Source organism: Hypomesus nipponensis, chromosome 27 (genome assembly GCF_054491055.1).
Source record: "Hypomesus nipponensis isolate SF chromosome 27, ASM5449105v1, whole genome shotgun sequence".
Lineage (NCBI taxonomy): Eukaryota > Metazoa > Chordata > Actinopteri > Osmeriformes > Osmeridae > Hypomesus > Hypomesus nipponensis.
Window position 1 is genome coordinate 11,494,028 of NC_140387.1, and position 15,364 is coordinate 11,509,391.

The window sequence follows — 15,364 nt, forward strand, 5'->3', positions numbered from 1 at the left end:
TTTTTTTCATTATTAAAAACACTTTTTTCATTTAATCGAATCAGCTGGTATCACACGTTATCATGTTTCACACACAAGATCTCCCAAAATATCATGAGACAAAGGAATCACTTAATAAAGGCAAACAAATCAACAGTTTTTGGCCAAAACACATTTTTGCTTCCTGCGGCCGCTCCCAGGGATCACATCCTCAGAAGAGGGTTCTGAGTCAACATACCAAGTTTGGTGTTGATTTGTCAAAGAGTCGCTGAGATACGACACAACTTACTGTTTGGTTGCTTTGTTGCCAATTTTGATTGGCTGTACTGGACAAACAGCTTCGATAATCACAAATCCATTGAAGATTGTAGTGAGGGTTGCTTTGACGATGATCTGTGCCAATTCTGGGGAAGATTGGACAAAAATTGGAGGAGCGAAAAAACGTGTTTACATAAAATTCAAAATGGCGGATAATCTATACAACCGAAAATTGACATCATAGGGTGTGTTGAACTTGTCTTGATCCAAGGAATCCAACGTACCTCATTTTTTACAATCAGTCATAATAAATAAATAAACAAATATTAATGGGGGAAAATTTATGGGGAAATTGTAGGGTGTGCTTGCTTGCGTCGGTTGCAGGTGGGTCCGTTTTCCCATCTAGTGATATTTTCAAGCATTTAGCCTACTCATATTGCAGAATTCATTAAGAACACCCTTTGAAACAAGAAGCAACCTTGAAACAAGCTACTGTAACAACGTTGTCACTGGCAGTATTTCAGATGGAATTGCGATTCAAATAGTACCGTCTGCTAACTGAAAATAAGACCCCCAAAACGTAATAAGTTCGATATTAATTTAGGGGATATGGCTAATTCAAAAGCAGTTTGCTAGAGGCAAGCTAGCTGCTGTTGCTATCCACACTTCACTGATTGTTTGAAGACAAAGTACAAGCAAATTGACAATACACAAGCAAATTAAGAAAACATGTATTTGACCACACATGCCCAGCATTCAGCAAATGTGCTGCAAATATAGAAACGCGCTGCAAATACACACAACACAACCAAATACATAAACACGCTGTAAATATAGAAACGCGCTGCAAAAAGGAAAACACACAAACCCTGAAAACAAATGCTAACAGAAAAATGCTGCATCAACATAACAGAACAGAATTGCTCCAGGCCAGTGGGAGCGCTAAGTAGAAGAGCGTGATTTTAGAACCAGAGAGGGCAGATGAGAAGTTTGTTTTGAATAGGACCAAAATCGAAGTAAAGAGGTGACATAAAAAGATTAGTATTAATTTTTACATGTGCCCCTCCTCTTTGACAGTTTTTCGAAAGACTTACTTCGATGGTCCAAACTTTTCATATGCTCTCTCTTACTCTCTCGCTCCATGGGGCCGAAAATCAAGATGTTCCACTTGGCTCTCCCCCTAGAGGCCTGGAAACTTCCATTGTGAAAACGGGATGCAGCATTTTTGGTTTGCGTGCTTTTGTTTTTGCAATGCGTTTATGTACTGCAGCGTTTTTGGTTTGCGTGCTTTCGTTTTTGCAACGCGTATTTGCAGCGTGTTTATGTATTTAGTTGTGTTGTGTGTATTTGCAGCGTGTTTGCTGAATGCTGCACATGTGTTGTCAAATTAATGAAGATGTTTTCTTAATTTGCTTGCGTTTTGTCTATGCATGTATTTTCTTAGTTTGCAGCGTGTTTGCACATGTTGGCCACCGTAGATAATGTATAGAACGCTGGTCATTATCGAGAAACTAAGCCCCGACAGGGCGAACAGCACCCCGACGCGAAGCGAAGGGGTTTTGTTTTGCCCTGAAGGGGCTTATGTTCCCAATAATGACCGGCGTTCTATACATTATCCCGCTAATTACACGGCTATTTGCCAACAAAAATAACTTAACACAGTGTGTCTTTTTACAATGTATTTGTTACCATTCGTATTGTTGATCAGCATAGAAATAGTTCGCCAAAGACGTTGAACTTCATAGACTTTGAACATTCTTTAGGCTTCAAATCACCTGACGTCGCTAAGCAACAGAGTACGCTGTGGTTGAAAAGTTAGATTAGATGCAATTTCCCGCATTCTGGTGCATTTACCACAACTATTTACCATAGTTGTTATACATAAACTGAGGGGCTGGACATTAAAATATTTTGAAAACTAAACTTCCCAATAAGCAATGGGACATCTTCAACTACCGGTCACCTTTCAGCACTCACCTCAGCAACAGAGCTGTCTCCACTGCCCCTGCATGCTGCCCCTGTTTCTGACTTACTCTCTACCACCTATATCAGGAGACATGGAGATGCATTGAGCATTCTTTCATAATTGATAATAATAAGCTTAATGTAGATTTTTCATATGAAGACTTCTGAGATGTAAATCATGTTATCAGCATATGAAATTCACAATTGGTATAGGTTTAGTAGCCTAATAATTATGTAGGCTACATAAAAAAAATAGCATTTCCCTAAAGCATGACTGGACAGTTCAGAAATGATCAAATTTGTGTTCAAACCTGTGGTCTTTTCCACAGATCACATCCTTAGGACGTAAGCTTAGGATGTAAGAAAAAAGCATATAGCCTACTCCATTTACCAATACCAGGGTATGCGCGGGGTCTTAAAGGGGCAATTTACTGGTTTTTTTGGGTATGTCACACTGTTCCTTAAGGTCTCCGAATAGGGTATGTAACATTGGTTGGGTTGAAAATGGCCCAGGTGCTGTTCTATGCCCTCTGACAGATCCTCTGAAAGGTTCCCGGGAAAAAACACTAGCTTTTCTCCTTTTATGGTATGCTCATTAATATTTAGATAAGCTGCGCGCTGATTGGTTGGTTATCAACGAGTGAAGCTGGGAGCAAAAACGCAACACGGCCAACAGCAGCACTCGCTGAAACATTGAAGTTGGAGACTTGAAATAAAAACACGCAAATAAATCTATTGTGTCTACACACCACTGTTTTCAACTGATAACATTACTTGTTTCCACTTCTGTTGTTGAAGCAAATTGGATTGACTTAGGTGGGTAGAACGTTAGGCTACAGCTTAGCAACCAAACCATATTGTGATTCTACTCGGCTTCAGTTAACTAGCTAGGCTAGCTCTAGATATCTTGCTGTAAAATAACATGACAAAGATCTGGACAAACATGCATCGTGAATTGTAGATTTTCATTACACAGGTTATTTATTTGAATGAAACACAGTCAGGAACATGAATCAACGTTAGCCCCATTGCCAATAAACTAGGCTAAATTATCACACATTCTACCTATGCTCTTGCGTTAACTAGCAAGCTAAACTTGTTTACATGCTTACAGTCTAGGTGTTACTAGTAACAGTTACTAGCAATGCTAACGTATCCTGTATCTAGAACCTGCCTTTCTCCAGTTCTTTCAAATAGATTATCTAAACACGCGTTAGCAATAAGCCAGACTGCTGTTCGTTTTCTGGCTATTTTTCGGAAGCTTCCCTTCTAATGCCGACTACAGCTAGTCTAGCTAGAGTCATTTGATGTGTGTAGAAACGTATTTAGCATTCTACCTGGTATGCTATATACAGGAAACGTTAGCATTGCTAATAACTGTTAGCACAACATCATACTGTCCTTATAGCTTGCGGTTGCAATGAGCATACGGTCGGAACAGCACCTCTTTCCAGGTTCAGCTTCCTAGCAAATCCTGCTTGAAATTGTCCAAGGTTGTCAAAACTGTCTTGGGTGAAATGTTCAGAGCAAATGAATGATTGTCAAACTTCGCCGGGATCTTCTCATAGACAACAGCAGCCATGCCTGTTGAATGTTTGGCTCCTTGGGAAGACTATGAGTGTTAACCTTCCCTGTACAGCCTGGAACACAGCATTTACGACCGTGGTCCAGTTTCAATATCCTTGTTATAATTCAAAACGTTCTTCTTTGTAATTCCTTATAAGTAGCCTACACAGAGCAGCGCGCAGCTAAACTAGTATCGGAGATAGACGCTACCTCAAGCTGGTCTGGATGTAAATTCTGGGGCGTGACAAAGATACAGACCAGAGCCAATAAGAGGGCAATCACCGGTCCTACGTAGGACCGGTAGCTTTGTTGAAAAGCTAGCGTTTTACAGCCAAATGTTTTCTTTTTGAGATTTAAATAGGAAAGAGGTGTCAATGGACTTTGATATTCACGGTATGTTCAGTTTACCCACCGAACTGTCGTTATTCAACTATGACAAGGTAAAATCGGTTTTGCAGTCAATTGCCCCTTTAAAAAGTATTAAAAGTTGATAAATCCATTTAGGGAAAATTAAGGCCCTTAAAAGGTATTAAAGTCTTAATCCTGATTTTATGAGGTATTACATTTTGTTCACGCTTTTTCGTCCAAAGAGTTTGACTTCAAAAAGTATGCATGAATGTATTTATTTTCCTCCCCAAGACTATTATAAACAACGACGTGCTTGCGTATTTTGCGAAGTGCACGGTTAGGTGATGTGTCGCCCTCCACATGTCGCGAAACAAACTCCGAAATGGGGAAATGTAAATTTGCAGACCCCTGGTTGGAGAAGGATGAGATTATATAATGGTTGAAGCCTGTCCCTGAAAACAGGCTTACTGTACATATTGTAAAAAAAAGATTAGCGTAGCTTGGATGGGCATCAAGCTGTCAAGGCCGCCGTTGGCCGCAGAGAGCAGCCGCAGCTGTCCATTGCCAGTTTCTGTGCTCCACCAGCGACACCACTACCCGACACGACAGCTGAACTTGCCAAAACGGCTACGACAGCGACTTCTGCGCCATCGCTTGCTGACATCAGGGTGGCTATGGGTGACACATCAACGATACGCGCGGACGTTGTCTGGTGTCTCAATACTGCGGTGAATCACCACTCACTGAACTCAAACATTCAAATTTTTCTATAAACCTTGCCTTTTATTCTGAGGTCCTGTATCGAAATGCTGCGCCCCCCTCCCTCAGTGAGAACGCACTCAATTCAAAAAAATATTTTTTAGATAGCTACACATATGATACCTCGTCGGAAAGCTACGATTCTTGTGCTTTCATTGAAATGAACCAATTCAAGCTCAACTCACAACAGCAAGTACTATCAACGTCTTTGTCCGGTGACCGTTCCTTCAATAATGCCAGAGAAAAACCTCATCTGCTTACATTCCCAAAGGTCCAAAGTATCAAACCATGTCGAGTAGTTGTCCAAACAATGAATTATATCCACACATAGCCACGTTCTTGTTGCTTTATTCTTCCGCCGTCAAAAAATGGTTTTGATTTGTGTCACAAACAATCGCTCATAGCAAGAGATCTGAGCAGTGTAGAAAGACGAGGATAGTCTTAAAATGGCTGCTACACCCTAAGCTTTTGATCGACGTCTCATTTCACCCAATAGGAGCTTCCATGCTCCGGTGACAGCCCTCTAAAGCCAACTAGGTCTGTGCGTCCTGCCCCCCCCACCCCCACCCCCTCTACACAATTTTTCTAACTGGCTTCGACTGGCTATGAAATGAGCTAGCTATCCTTGTAGCTTAGAGCTAGCTGTAAATGGCGATACCCCATATGCTAGGTGTTTTGGAGCCTTCAAAATAAAAGTCGATTGCGCAATATGTCAGTGTTTGTATGAGTGCCAATCCTGGGAATCAGATAAAGCACTCCAATGTGTTCATGCTTCAGTTTTTGTGTTTCAGTAATACTAATGAGGGATTTAGCTGTTATATATGATAGTTCTAAGTACCACCTTTCATTATAGATAACAATTATAGTTTATTTACCTTTTTATACTAAGAATTTGACCTTGGTTACAAGGGCTTCTGGAGTCTCCAAAAGAAAACGCCTGGATGTACTCTTATAAAAACTCAAATCTGAATATATTGTGGTATTATGTTTGACTTTTGATTTGAATTGGGTAAGGCTTCAACCTGTGGTCCAATGCTGTCTTCCAGCTAATACCTACCACCTCTAGGCCTCTTTAGGCCTCTGTTTTCAACACAAAATCCAGGCGGAATTAGAAACTTTCACTTTCCTTGTGTTCAAGCTTCTACTACTCAACCCCAGTAGGACTGACAGGTGTTCTGACAACAAGGAACATAACTTCAGAGTGTCAGCTTTCAAAAGAGTCCATTTACATGCATGTACTCCAAATGGTTCAAGAACAGCAGTCAATTTACTTTGGGTATGCTGTTTAGGCGTTTTTGGGCACATTTAACAGGACGCCTAAGAGGTTAATGTATTATTTTGAGCTGTTTCTTCCGAGTTCTGTTGTATGGTTGTGCTCTATAGATTTCTTTGCAAACTACAACTGTTTATTACGTTTAAGGTTTTTTGCAGATTAGAACTTGAAGGGCGATGAGGTCTTAAAATATTTTGAGGAGGTCTTCAAAATGTCTTAAAAAGGTATTAAAATTAACTTCAGGATTCCTGCATATACACTCAATACCAAATGTATTATGCATGGGCAGCATACTAATATGGAGAGATGGATGTGTCTCTTGTCTCATTAGATAACTTCCTAGGGTATAAGCTTGCATAGGATATATGGTTGAATCAGTTTTGCCTTCATGTTACAGACTAACATGTAGCAATAAAATTCTGTGAGTTGCCAAAATTACAAGTTGAGCAATCTTATTTAAATTGGAAGACAATTCTGAAATAAAGGTTTTTTTCTTCTTTTTTTCAGTCATTAGAAAAACTAGCATGTTAGCTAAGGTTAACTCCAGATTAGCTCACGGTTGTTATGGCAATAAAAAAAACACCAGCAATTTATTTTGTAGCTACTTGGAAAAAACATCCTCTTTCTGCCTGAAACAGATGCCTAGGTCTGAACACGGCCAAAAGCACAACATATTTCAGACCCAGATTAAGAAATCAACAAATGCTGTTCCACTTGTAATGGGTAAATAAAGTATGGTATTGCCTAGTGCTAGATGTAGGTAAAAAGCTTGCTTATCTAGCTAGCAATAATCATAATGTTTGCAGAAGGATCTTTGCATCCTATTATAGTCAGAGAATGTCTTATAAGGGTCCTTTGGCCACTGAAGGGAAAACTGGGCAACTTTGACTTACTTTCCTGTTCCTCGAAGAAACCCTCCTTATGCCCATCTCGTCTGTGGAACAGTCATGTCTGAAGTGCTACTAGCTACAAGCGCGATGCGTCGATCAAAGAGTAAGGGAGTTGAATCTGCGTGCTTGATGCTGTTTTTCTAGAAAACGTGGAGTGGAATTCTATTGCTATGGGTATTCTCCCTACTTATAAAGTGGAACGGATTTGATTGTGAAGCAATGGAAAGATCCCTGGACTCGTAGACCAGTCATGCACTAATATTTTGATCGCAAATGTGGGGGGGTCCAAACGACTTTTTTGGGGGGACCCTGCCAAGTTACATTGCGGCGACGCCCATGACTGTAGCCTAGCTACTACTACTACACACTGCCAGTGGGCGAGCAGAGTCTGTGACTGGAGGCTAACATCAAAACAAGACGCGGTCTCACTCAAATTCCAAGTTTTACACAAATCACAAAAATATGCTGACCCGCTGGCTGTCTTCACAATCGCCAAATCTTTCAAACACTGCTCTCCATTTGGATGTAGAATTGACCCTGGTACAAAATTATGAAAATACTCATTAGACGCAGATCGACAACACTGTTGTTGACGAGTGTCAACCTTCATTGACAACACTGTTGTTGCTGCCGTAATCGTCAATGGAGGCTGACGGGGCTCTCACATAGCAAACAAATTAAGTTTTTACAGCAACCTACATTAAAATCTCACCACCTGGATGTCTTCACAATAGTTATATCGTCATAAAATTTCCCTCTCAGTTTTTTTGTGTAAAATTGAACTATAAAATTAGCTACTAAATATACTACTATGACGCTTTCTAGCATGGCTGCCGCCTAAAATACTAGGCTGTCTCACGGGCAACCCGCACTCGCTCATTTACAAAGACTTTGACGACCTAAATCAAACATCCGAGATTGCAGTTCCACTCTAAATCTCTTTCTCAACAAAGCCAAATGGTTGGATTTTTTTGGGGGTGGTATTTTTCACTCGTAATCCAAGCTCCAATTTGCGTGCTAGAACATCTCTATCACATTGTATTCATGCATCGTTGCTAACGTGTGGTGACGTAGCTAGCACAGATTACCCTTCGTCGACTAAAGGCACTTTGACGCCACAAAAACATTGTAACCTCCTAAACTGTGCAACGGAACATAAATCCCAATACAAGCAACTCAATCGGGACCAAGACGAACCAACGTTGTCTATGTAGTGCAAATATTCATGTTTTTTTGGGGGTGGGAAAAGAAGAAGAAGAAGAATATATATTTGATATAACAATGGTTTGTGCTCGCCGAAGGCAAGCACACCCCAATAATAAATAAATAAAACATAAGAATGGCTAAACTTTTAGCCTGACACAGACCAGGCTAGTTCAGAGGTATAAGTTTCCTTGGTTACTTAGCTAGAACTAGAATAAGCCACCTTAACCTTTAGAGCAGTGTTTCCCAAACTTTTTTTCTGGGGACCCATATTTTAAAAGTCACAAGCCTTCGCGACCCAAGCCAATAGAGATTATTCGTAAATCACAAAATAAAGGTGGATTTGACCATTATTGCACAATAGTGAGGATATTTTACTGTTATATTATTGTTATTTCAGAACTTGTACGCCTACTGCCATTGTTAATAAGCTATCTCAGACTGAGTGATCACTTCTCTCTGAACAATTGAACCAGCAATGTTTAAAGAAGGTATCCAATAAGTGCCTAATTGGACATACAGCTATAAAAAAAACATATAGCCCATGTATTCTTATTTTCAACATTCAATTGAACCAGCAATATTGGAACAAAATATGAAATGATTACAAAAAGATTACATATTATACAAAACATGTTGTATCCTTTTCAACATTGCTAATGGGATAGGTGGGCCTGTCTGCGTTTTTGTAGTGCGTTTCAGTCCGTGGTGCAGGAGGAGAGCGCAACACGCATATCAGGCGCAGCATTCAGTCTGTTTCTGTGCTTGTCTTCATTTTTGTGAGCACAGAAAATCCCAATTCGCACATGTACGTGGTAGTGAAAAGAATAAGCATATAATTAGAAATAGTGGCCCTACTGAGGACAGGATATTCTGACAAAATGCTTATCCAGAATGATAAGGTCACAGATCCATAGCGTCAGTGCGATCGCAGCTGGGCTGCAACAACTCGGTTTCTTCTGTAGGACTAAGCGTCAACTCAAGTTAAGCCTGAGGACTCTCAAATTCGAAGGGATTTAGCATCCACCTTTCATCATTCAGAAGGGCATACCTCTCTGTTGGAGTTTTATTACGCGCAGACGGCTGCTGGTCTTTCAAATAGGGGAAGTTCATTTTCATAAATCATATATATTTAGGATTCCTCCGTAAGGAGGAAACCTATTGTTATTGGTGGTTTTATTATTTAGGATTCCTCCGTAAGGAGGAAACCTATTGTTATTGGTGGTTTTATTATTTGTAATTCTTGTACCATGGGAGTCAATGGCAGCCCCTAGACCCCATCGACAACTTTTTGTGAAATTTGGCACACTCATTAAGGACAGTTTCTTCTATACCTACACCAAGTTTCATGTCTCCCATTAGACCACTCTAGCGCCACCAATGGGTCAAAGTTGGACTTGTGTTTACACACGCAACTTTTGAACCGTATGACTCATTTTCAAAAATGAGGTACCATTGGATTCCCTGGATCAAGCCGAGTTCAACGCACACCATGGCGTTAATTTCCGGTTATATAGATTTCCCGCCATTTCCGGTTTTATCAAAAACCTTTGAAAGCCTACTCCTCCTACAATTTTTGTCATATCTTCTTCAAAATCACCAGAGATGATCTTCAGACCAAGCCTCACAAAAGTTATCAAAGGAATTTTGATCCTCATAACCGTCTGTCCGGTACAGCCAATCAAATTCATCAGAAAAGCCGCAAAACAGGATGTGAAGTCATGTCTCAGCAAATCTTTGAGATATCAACACTAAACTTGGTAGATCGGAGGAAGACACTACAACATGTTACCATGTGCAAAGGCAAATTCATATCTCAAAAAATGATTGATATAAAGCAAATTGAACTTATCGCTAACGCTAAAATTATGCTTTACACATCAGCCATTCAAAAACTGATACTCTGATTCAATCACAAGTTCATATGAAAACACAAGTTCATATGAAAACAAGTTCATATGAAAAAATCGCTAACGCTAAAATTATGCTTTACACATCAGCCATTCAAAAACTGATACTCTGATTCAATCACAAGTTCATATGAACACAAGTTCATATGAAAAAGTTGACTGTAAGATGAAAGGTCGATTTTTGGTGAATATTTGAAACATGCTTGCTTGGCTAATTTCTAGGCAAATTTCCAATGAATGTCTCCCTTGCTCCTCCCCGCGCGTGCTCCAAAATCTCACACACACTCAGCCTTCCCTTGACACACGCGCGGCCAAGACGCACACGCAACATTTCAGGAGAGTGTGGGCTGACCAAGCCCCCACTCATTCCTTGGTCTTTAGCAAAGGCCCATGTGGCTCTTGATGGTATTGCATTTCCGATTTTGTATGCAATGGTAAAAAGTTAAAAACATCCTGAAACATTGATAGTATAGGCCAAGAGTAACTACCACACCACAAATGGCCCACCATTACCAATAGGTGTCGCTACAGGCCACGCCCTAAAGCACAAAGCACTTCACTTCTTGTGAAGATTAAAGCACTTCACTTCTTGGCTTGAAATAAAGGCCCTTGTGGATCTTGATGTTATTGCATTTCAGATTTGGTCTCCCATTGGAAATTCTGCAGCATTGATTTTTCTATACAGTTACAATTTGTCAAGAATATACATTTTTCAATGGTTCGCAATGCTTTACACGTAAGCAAGTCAAACAAGTTCATATGAAGACTCTTGAGAATGTTTAGTACACAAATCTGAGAAAAAGTTGACTCTAAGATGAAAGGTCGATTTTTGGTGAATCTTTGAAACATGCATGCTTGGCTAATTTCTAGGGAAATTTACAATGAAATGTGTCCCCTGCTCCTCCCCGCGCATGCTCCAAATTCTCACACACTCATTCTTCCCTTGACACGCGCGGGCTTGGCAAGACACACACGCAACATATCAGGACTGTGTGGGCTGACCAAGCCCCCACTCATTCCTTGAATATCAGCATAGGCCCTTGAGGACCTTGGTGTCATTGCATTTCCTACTTTGTATGCAATAGTAAAAAGGTCTCCAAATCCTGACACATTGACAGTACAGGCCAAGAGTAACTACCACACTTTACCCAAAGCCCATGTGGATCCTGTTGGTATTGCATTTCCGATTTTATATGCAATGGTAAAAAGTTTTTAAAATCCTGAAACATTAATAGTATAAGCCAAGAGTAACTACCACACCACAAATGGCCCACCATTACCCATAGGTGGCGCTACAGGCCACGCCTTAATGCATAAAGATACAAGGCTTTCTGGAATGGATAAGCTCACCAAGCCCCCTTCCTTCACTTACTGGCTTGAAATAAAGGCCCTTGTGGATCTTGATGGTATTGCATTTCAGATTTGGTATGCCATTGGTAATTCTGCAGCATACATTTTTCTATACAGTTACAATTTGTCAAGAATAAACATTTTTCAATGGTTCGCAGTGTTTGGAGGAATCCGCCATTACTGCTTGCAGTTATATTTTACATTGTTTTTCTAGTTCACTGGCCCTTAGGACACTAGCCGAGCCTACTGTATGTATAGTAGGCCTATGTATGAATGAATGAATGAATGAATGAATGAATGAATGAAGGAACGATCAACGAAACAATATTAAACTCGAAGAAAATGTGGGAATTAAGTTCAACTGAAACAAGGCATGTGGTGTATAATTGTCTGAAATGTATGATGAAAACTCGCTAGCAACTTCGCCAAGCAAATACCAAGAGATAAGTTGCAGCAGCTCTTTCAACAATTCGACTACACTTACAGAATCCGCGATGGGACTGAGCTTGAATAGCTTCGGTGACTTTTTATAGTACAAAATTATTGTCAATCAAAAGGAGATGTCTCTCAACAGACCCTCCAATCATCACGCGGAAGCCCTGCATCCAGGCCAGCCCACTCCTCCATTCACCCCCACCTGAGCGTCCATGGGCGGGACATAATCGCAGCATTTATCCAATGACCGTATAGTTTCGAAGCACTGAAAAAAACTGTTCAACGCAGCCCCATTGAAGTCCATAGAAGCTGAGCTTCAACAGGGAAATGCACTGTGGCGCTACAGGAATGTATGAGAAGGAAATCAGTCAGTCGACCTGCTAATATATGTAGCTGATTCTGAATGAACTCGTTTTCGATATGAACGTGTTCTAACGCATTTAAAATGTTAACACAATAGTAAATATTAGACCATTAATTAGTTTAAGAAATCGCCACTGGCAGATCGTGACAAGGCGACCCCCCAAAAATCTCTTGCGACCCACCCGAGGGTCGCGACCCAGTCTTTGGGAAACACTGCTTTAGAGGAGTGAGTTCTAAATATTACCAACGCTGCCACCAGAGTGAGTTATTTTTTCAAAACAAAAGCTAGCTCGCTTTAGTTAGCTTCCGCAACCTAGCAACCTAGCATAATACTCATAGCAATGCTACTACCTGCTAGTGTTACTTGTTAGCCTCCTAATTGTAAATTTTGAAGCCATACTATGGCGTTTGTCATATAGTTTTTGTCTATCGGAAAATAGTCGGTTGGAATGTTCAGAATCACATATGTGTGACGGTACTCTGAGGGGCCCGCTTTCGAACGATCACATATACGTGACGCTACTAATTAACGGGTTAATGGAATGGAACTCTCGCTGAAGTAAGTGAGACTTGTTGAAATATGTCTGGCTTTTCCTTTATCTACTTTGATGGAACACAGTTCTGCCTGATTAACAAGCTACTATTCACGTTTTGTTAGTGATTGAATGATAATGTAAGCCAGCTTGGCTAAACTGGTTTTCATAGCAACAGAAATCAACAAATCAGATCAATCAAACTTAATTCAGAAAGGGGGGGTGGTGGGAACATATACGTTAAAGGTGAAATGGTACGCATCTTTCTGCCTTGAAGCTGTGTGCGCATCCTCAAGCCAGGTGGCACATTGGACCAGGGGCTCATCTCCTGTTTCCAAAATGCATCACAAACTGCTTGAGAAAGCTGTTCTACTATGATAATTGGTGATGAAAATAAATTTGGTTCAATAAGATGTACTTGTGTTAACTAACTGTTTATTCAGTGAATTTGAATTGTAGGCCTACATAAGAGGTGATAGAGCTGTGCTGACGGGCTTACCTCGGTTACACAAAATAGTAGTTTGACATCCATTTATACATTTAGTCTCTATTATTTACTCTACTCTTAACGCATGAGTATGTTTAACTTAATGTCAGCACCTCTCTGTCATCAATTGTCTCTGGAGTGGGGGGTTGGGGCTTCTTATCCAATAAATGACATCCCTGAACTTTTAAAACATATCAATGTCCTACTACAATTGTAAATATTCTTTGGCCTCTTCTCCAATTGGTCCTTGATACAATCTAATGTAAAATCAATTTTGAATCAATTTCATTTTGTGCCCATTCTGCACAGTTTTTGGGGACTTTCCACATCAGCACCCATTGGCCAGTTCCTCTATTCTTCACTACTACACTTTGGCTGTTGAAACTTTCATGTAGGCCCATACTGTAGCAGTTACATATGTAGGCTGTGAATCGAAAGGCCAGAGACGCGCTTGGTGTTTGTCCCTGGCTTGGGAACCACAAGTCACCTTTAGTTAGATTCTCAGGGAGATAATTGACTCGTTAATATCTGACTCCAATTTTTGACAATGTGCACAAGTGCGTTACCTGTAACCTTGAGCGCTAAACAGTTAATGACATGAAACTCTGACGTAGGTAAAAATCGTCTGCTTGATCAGAGCACCGACCCTAAAGTATGCGTGTTCACTAAACAGTCGTTTATCTCTACTATAATATGGATTTTAACCATAGTAGACCTAGTAGGATATGTAATCGATCACTCAGAGGCTCCGGTAAATTCCTTCGGAGCGTGGAGATCCACTGTAAGTGACTCAGAGGCCTTAAGTTAAAACCTACTCCAAAAGTCTATGTTTATAATCAGTTAGCCGCATCAACCAGACTAGATCAAAGTTTTCACCGCCGTAGCTTGATAGATACGTTTCAAGGAGAACAAGTAACTTTAAAATGCACACATTAATAGTTTATTATCTAAATAGCAAGATAATCAATACAATGATAATGAAATATCATCAAGTACAAAACATACCTTCAGAGCAATGGTTAACAAAGGTATTCACAATGAGGACTAGGCGCCTAACGCACCGGAGCTGTATCGTAAACAGAACTCGAAGTGATTGGTAAAAACTTCTTCCTATATACACCCAAACCTAACTAAAAATGGGGACACCGGTCACATGACTGAAAAGTTGTCTAACGCATACAAATTCAAATTGGATCATTAATCAACGCTGCAGTAGACCAAGTGTTGCCCTTGCAATGACAAGGGAATATGTTAAACACATGTTGGTCTGCTGCAGGCACAAACTCTGTAAAACCCTGTACATGTACATGTTACAGTATTAAAATTATTACAAGCATGTAATACATAAAATAAGAAACAAAAGCATATCAAACATGACATTAAAAGCTGTTTAAAATGATATTTACAAGAACACAACTTTTAATGATCATTACAGAGTCTTCCTCTGTCAACCTTCCTCTTCAACTGTTGAGACCACTTCTCCACAGTTGGGTCATTAAGGTGTGATTGTCATTTTAGCATTCATGCAAATCAACGACTGTCCCAGACGAGTGTCTGGGTGACCAGTGACAAAGGGGCTGACAAAACAGCCCTACACATATATACAACACAGATGAGAGTGAATAAGAGAGATGATGAGCTGTAAGGCATATAATAAATCTGAAAATGTTGGGACATATTGTTTCACATGGCCCATGTTTGGTATGGTAGTTCCTAATGGTCTGCAGTTTCAACATGCCAAATTTCACAACTTATTACCATTCTGGTTTAGGGACTGTCATTGACTCCCATGGACAACCGAAATACTAACAATAACAATAGGGTTCTCCTACTGGAGGAACCCTAACAATAGGTTCCCTTCTACCGGAGGAATCCTAAATATAGCTGCAAGCAGCAATGGCAGATTCCTCCAAAACATTGCGAACCAATTAAAAATTGAAAATTCTTCACAAATTATCGTGGTATAGAAAAATCTGTGCGGCAGACACAGTGATGGGCAAGCTACTTGATATGTGTAGTGAGCTAAGCTACTAGCTACTCTACAA

General features: G+C 40.2%; 1 protein-coding gene across 1 annotated transcript in view; it reads left to right on the forward strand.

The window, feature by feature from the left end:
- Positions 1–15,364, forward strand: part of brinp1 (bone morphogenetic protein/retinoic acid inducible neural-specific 1) — a 122,196-nt gene that overhangs the window by 84,504 nt on the left and 22,328 nt on the right. The window lies entirely within an intron of this gene.